The sequence below is a fragment of the Chamaea fasciata genome, unplaced genomic scaffold (assembly GCF_029207755.1).
Source record: "Chamaea fasciata isolate MVZ Bird 193981 ecotype frontalis unplaced genomic scaffold, bChaFas1.0.hap1 SCAF_4, whole genome shotgun sequence".
NCBI classification, from domain to species: Eukaryota; Metazoa; Chordata; class Aves; order Passeriformes; family Sylviidae; genus Chamaea; species Chamaea fasciata.
In genome coordinates, this window is record NW_027094089.1 from 60,759,207 (window position 1) to 60,766,255 (window position 7,049).

Genomic DNA, 7,049 nt, shown 5'->3' on the forward strand with positions numbered 1-7,049 from the left:
ATGCTTGCATTCCAGAAGGCCAACTGTATCCTGGACTACATCAAAAGAGGCATGAGCAGCAGATCGAGGGAGGTGATTCTGCCCCTCTGCTCTGTTCTTCTTGAGAATCCCTCTGGACTGGTGAGAAAGAGAGACATGTACCTGTTGGAAGGAGTCCAGAGGAGAACCACTAAGTTGATCACAGGGCTGGAAGATCTCTCCTATGAAGACAGGCAGTTCAGACTACAGAAGAAAAGGTTCCAGAGAGATATTATAGGAGCCTTCCAGTACCTAAAAGGGTCTTACAAGAAGACTGCAGAGGGACTTTTCACAAGTGCATGTAATGAGAGGAGAAGGGGAAATTACTTTAAGTTGGGAAAGGGTAGGTTTAGATTAGGCATTAGGAAGAAATTCTTTGAAGTGAGGGTGGTGAGGCACAGGAACAAGTTGCCCAGAGAGGTTGTGGATGCCACATCCCTGGAGGTGTTGAAGACCAGGCTGGATGGGGCTCTGAGCAACCTGGTGTAGTAGACAGTGCCCTGCTCACAGCAGAAGTGTTGGAGCTCAATGATTTTTAAGGTCCCTTCCAACCCAAACCATTCTATGATTCACTGGCTCATTTACAGGATAAACACAGCCCTCCAGAGCCCTACTCAATATCTTCTAAATGAAGATGAGAAAATACATTGGAAGGAAAATTATGTTACAGACAAGACTTAGCAACTCTGCTTATATGTAATTGGCTTCTGATGACTTGTATAAATATGAGCTCTCTGCCTATTGCACTGCAGTGCTTTAAATAGTCTTGCACTGTTACCCAAAAATGGTGTTCAGATACCCTGATTCTTTGCATCTGTTGTGCATTTAGTTTTCAAGGATCTGCAGGAAAATAAAAATGTCAGTTTTTATCTTGTGCACCATACGGTTCAGGCATTTTAGATCCGGCAGCTTAATCTCACAGATCTGGTAGTTTAGTCTCACTATGTTGTTTTTCATTTTTTAAAACAAGCCCCTCCCCTTTAATACATAGCTTAATGCTAAACTCATGTAGTATGAGTATGGTCTCACAGTGACATGTGCTGGAGGACTTCTGGGTTCTTAGATAGAAGACAGGCATATTTCATACATGGAAAGCATAACATTAGGGATACATCTTGACACAGTGCTATATCATTCTCCTCAGTAAACAGCATCCTCTCTTTAAATGTAACTTTTTGGGAGCTCAGGTGCTTTAGTGCTATTCATTCAGACATGGCTTTGCACAACAGGACACTGATTGCATAGGGTGCTATGAGAAAAGAAATCACAATGATTCTAGACTTTCAGCTCAAATGGCTTCAGGGTCTTTCCCTTACATGTTTCACATTCTACTAAGGTACAGCTTTGCCATTTAGGATATTAGTTGATGTGAAGGGGTGTGTGTTCATCTGAGGCAGGTCCAGCTGGGAAGAATTTTAATGTTTTTTTTGTGACTGAAATTGTAAGCTCTATAGCCTAGAAAGGTGGAGATGTTTGCTTAGATACACTTTCTTGTCTTCCTGTTATTACACAGTTATGTTACAGAGACCACATTTCTCTGTCTTGCAGCAGTAACAAAGGCCAAAAGAACTTACTCTTTCTGGGTCTCTTGATTATAAGTCTTTAGGAAAATGCAAGTACAAAACTTTAGTCTTCTACTGCTGCTTGTTAGATGATGTAGTAAACTTACTGCTTTTGTAGCATGACTTGTTTATAACTGCTAGGGTTGGCTTTGTAGTACTCGTAGGCATTTAAAATACAAAATTCTGTTTATGGTAGCTGTATAACAAATTTACAGTCCACTGTGTATTGTACAGTTTAATATGGAGTTTGTTTCCAATGTAGTTATTACCATCACTCACAATTACATCATTTACATTTTACAAAACAGCAAATAAAATTACTTCCAAGTCTAAAAACACAGTAGGGGAAGTGTGGGAATGAAGAAATCTAAATTATATTGACCAGGGAATTTACATGTAAGCAGAGAGTTGTAATATAATCATTAAAAGGTAAGAATTGTTCTACAATGATATCTTCAGTCCCTCTAATCAATCTTTCAATTTCTTTGTCTGACCAGCACTAGATGCTTCAGAAGAATGTATAAGAGTGTTACAGGAGTGACAGTAAAATAAAAGTCCTGTGCAGCTGTACACATCTAAGTTCTAATAGCTAAAATTCAGCTTAACTTCTAGAGTCTCTATCTAACAAACCTCTTCCTTTCTAAGTGCCTACAGCTGCAATAACTCTAAATTTTGAGACTGTAACCACCAATTTTCTTTTTACACTTGCTAGATTATTGCTCTTAATTACTTGCTGTGATGATGAATTCTGTGGGCTCAACGTACTACACCTCTGGAAAAGTACAGCCTCTATCAGTTAGGAATTTTATACTTTCTTGTAAAACTGAAAGCTCAAGTTTTGCTAGAGAAATCATATAATCTGAATCCAAATTTAATTTACTTCACTAATCATTTTAAACATGCATGCATGCAGCACCTCTTATTTATTCCCTTTCTTTGGTAAGATGTGTTTTCTACATCTGTTGGAAAAAAACACCCTTCTTCCATGTTTTAACCACTTGCATGCTTTCTTAACACCTGGCCAACTATGGTAGAAAATGATGAAACTACTGTTACACACAGATGAAAGTAAGCCACTATACACCTCTGTGCTATTGTTTTCCATACTCATCAGCATGCACTTTTCTCTCAGAAAGAGACCTTGATTTTCCTTTGTGTTTTGTTGTCTGTTGGCTATTTTTGCAATAGGTTCATATTGAATTGGCCATACAGATGCCCTACTCCTTCACCCACAACCTTAAAGAACTCAATAAAACATGGAAGGCAAATGTTTTCCTCCACTGAATGACAGATGATGCACTTGTTTAGACTGGATGCTGTCTGCCACGTGCCCGCTACAGTAGCAAGATGATGGACTCTCAGTATGTGAATCTGAACCTTGTTTGAAAGTTTTTGTTTAAAGATGGACCAGGGCTCTACACAGCAAATAATTTCAGGGAAGCAAAAGTGATGTCCTATTCTTCTTGCCAATATCTTTTCAGCCTTAGAAAACAAAATTGAGAGCTTGCTTTCTGAGGAGCTCCTATTTCAAAAATTTCCACTACATTCCAGTCCATCTGAAGCCTTTTGACTTGAAAAGCAGGTAAGGTCTGACAGTCCTGTCAACAGAAACATCGTGTTTCTGTCAAAAGAAACGGTTTTTCTTCATGGTGTGGAAGAAGGAACCATGTCAGTACACTTCTGCAGTAACTTGGTTCTCTTTCTTCTGCAAAATAGCAAGATGTACTTATGTTCCAAAGCAGATGTTTGAGACAATTCCTACAAAGCAAAAGGTGTAAGCCTGTGTTCAACTCCAAATGTCTTTTGTTGCCTCATTTTAAATTATTAACTCTATCAAGGTTTTCAAATTGCATATTAAAAAATAAATCACAGAGCTATACAACCCCTGAGTTTAAAAGCCTCACCAATTTGTCATCTTGGGATTTCATGTCCATCAATCTTGTTGCTGAAACATGTGACATTCAGAACAATCAATGAAGTGTCCTGTCTATAAGAGAGTATTAGCTTCTGGAAATCTGAGGCCACTATGATAGATCGTGGTTGCTATAAACTAAATGGAATGGGAACAATATGCCCAGGAGAAACCATAGTGAAAAACCAAAACACTTTTAAAAAATCTCTTTTCAGGCAAAAAGTAGGAATTAATTAGTGTAAGTAATAGAGAAAAATCACAGTAAGTAATTGCAGGGTGACAGAAAAACATACAGTTGAAAGAAATCATGAAATACAGACACTCAACGGTAGGCGCACTCCTTGCAAGTTCTCATTCTTTACAATTTAGGCTTTTTTTGTCACTGGCAATGAATCAGATTTACAATGTATTCCAATAAAGAGTCATCCCAGACACCTCTCAGGATGATGAAATTTAAATTCAAAAAAACTCCAATGATCTGAAAAAAATAGAAAATACTAGTCCTGCTTCTTTAGCATACTGTTTTGTTCAGCATTAACATTGTATTAAACTTTGTGCATATGAACCACAGTGGACTTAATTGCAACTGAAATCACATTTACCTACTAAGGAAATGAGGTGAGCTTTTTCCCATAAACAGATCTCAGACCTGCTCTAGAAACAGAACTGCCATGGGTGAGACAAATCAGTGCAGAAAGATAATCTATCCTTACAATTTATGACTAGTTGCTAAAGGTACAAATTACAGGGAGCTCAACAGTCAATAATTCTAAAAAAGTACTGCAAATAACCAGAAGCTTGAATGCTTTCAGTCTTTCCTTATTTAACAATGGATGCAGCTGGCATTCAATTTGCAGGAGGAAGGCAGTCACAGTTTGGGACTTGGCATTTTATCAGAGATCAAGTGATGATGATGAGGATGAAATGAATGAGTGATCTAACTAGAGAGGTGTTGTCCCTGTTAATTGTGCACTTCTGCAGCTACAGAAAAAGTTCCTACCAACATACATAGTATTTAGAAGCCTAGTATGGTAAGATGCTGTTCAACATCAGTAGGAATTATATTTTTAATTATATTTTTAATGGGCATCTGAGCCTAAGAAGTTTAATTTCTATCAAGAATCTAACCATGATTGGCCTCCTAAATCCCACCAGTGCCCTTGGAGGATCTCCTCTGGAGTCTGAAAATGACAATTTTACACTTATAATATTCCCTCTAAATTGCAGAGAATTACACAGTGATGCACTTATTTTGTCTCTTATGCATTTTCAACTAATAATATTACTTCACAGTTTTTTAGCTAGGATCCCTTACAACAGACAAGCTGTAATATAGGAATACCCTTTGGTTTTCATTAATTCAATACAATTCAGAGACTTGCAGATTCAGCAAGGTTTCCTATGGTAATTTAACTGGCCTTGCAGGTCAAGAGCATTGATTTTCTCCACTTGGATAAAGACAGGAACACCACGAGAACTCCACAAGAGCAGGTTTTGTGTTTGGAGGTTGCTGACCTCCAGTCAAAGGTTAGTGTGCACGGAGGCATTATTCGTGTCATACCCGGGAGGAAAAAAAGACAGTTGACCAATATGCATGATATGTATGTTATCTCTGACTGTATTGTGTTCATTTGGAGATGTTACAGAGTTAGTAAAAGTATTCATAAACACTCTGAAGCAGTGTAACAGACAGGCTGCGCAAATAATACACATAAAGAGCAGTATCCAAAATAAAAATGAATTTCCAGTTGTGAAAAGCCTGACAAGTGTTTTCACTTGGTAAAGACAGCATCTTGAGATTTCTTGATACCTCACAATATGAAGAAATATATCAGGTGCAGTTGGCTCTGTATAAATCACACATCAAGTTCCTTCATGCTTTAGAAGAGTGATAACCTTCTAAAGGGTAAACTAGTAGATATTGAACCTGATTCACTGACTCTTTCCTTATTTCCTGTGGAAGGTAGAGTTGTTATTAATATTAGTTTCCTTAATCCTTTTTTATTGCAATGGCTTCAACACATATGCCTAACATTGAATCAGAGTCTGTGTTCTTCCAGTGATTTGGTGTGAGGCTGTCCCATATTTGTGCCTTCAGAGAGGCAGCAGATAATACTCTGTCCCTGCTCAGTTCTGCTTCACCTAAGGAGGTGTCTAGGAAGGATTTTTTGACAGTTAGGGAAAAGTACTTAAAAAACCACTGGTCTGCTCCCAGAATAAAAAAACTATTTTACTCTAAGATTTAGTCTCACATTAGGTACAGAAACAAACAAAAGAGTGATCATGCCAAACAGTCTCTGGCATATGCTCACAACACAGTTACATCTGGCTATATCAAGGGGTTTATATAGTAAACGCCTATATAGGAGATATGTCTATATATTTCATAGGGGATAAGTCCTTCGTGGAGAAGGACCTGGGGGTACTGGTGGATGAAAAACCAAATACGAGCTGGCAATGTGCCCTTGCAGCCCAGATCAACCTCATCCTGGGCTGCATCTGGAGCACTGTGGGCAGCAGGGCAAGGGAGGGGATTCTGCCCCTCTGCTCTGCCCTGGTGAGACCCCACCTGGAACACAGCATCCAGCTCTGGGGTCCCAGCACAGGAAGGACATCAGCCTCACATCACTAAGAAGTTTGGATGGCTAGAGCATCTCTCCTCCAAGGGAATGTGGGAATACAGCCATAAAGCAGGACTCAGAGTACTGCTGAACTCATGACAGAAGTGGATGTGCTAGCTTTGGTGGGCCACAAGCCCTAGCAAGTTAGGAGGAAGAGATAACAGTGTGCTTAGGCATGTTTTGTTTTGAACAAACCATGCAAGACTGTACATGCCTGTACAGGTCTGTACAAGGCTATGATTTAGCAGTGTTACTAAGAGATGAGATTGTTGTTAATTTTAGATATAGCTGAAAAGGTATATATACTAAGTTCTGCAATCAATGAATTGGCTTCTTGCATGCAAACCATGGACCCCATCTCTTCAAGGGAAGACTGAGAGCTGGAGTTTTTCAGCCTGGAAACAGTTCCAGGAAGCCCTCACTGGAGTCTTCAGCAGTTAAATGAAGTTTAGAAAAAAAAGAGATAGAGCAACTTTATACACAATAAATAGCAATAGGACAAGGTGGGACAGTTTTAACCTAAAAGATCAGAGATTATAATAGATATTAGGAAAAAATTATTTTTTGTGAGGGTGGTTGAGGCACTGGAGCAGGTTGTCCAGAGAAACTGTGGATGTCCCATCCCTGGCAATGTTCTAGGCCAGGTTGGATGGGGCCTTGAACAACCCGGTCTGGTGGAAGAGATCCCTGCCCATGGCTTTGGGGGTTGGACTAGATGATCTTTAAAGTTCCTTCCAACTCAAAGCATTCCACAATTCTTTGTCTCTGTTCTGGAAGGATACGTGTGACTCCTAATTCAGAAGAATTTCCAAGCCAGTTTTAATTCACAGAGACCAACACAGCAACTGATATAGAGGTCTATCAGGGATCCTGAACAAATTTTTCATTTCTAGCATGGGCTCAGGTTTTGGCTTTCGTGTTTTGACACATTTTCTT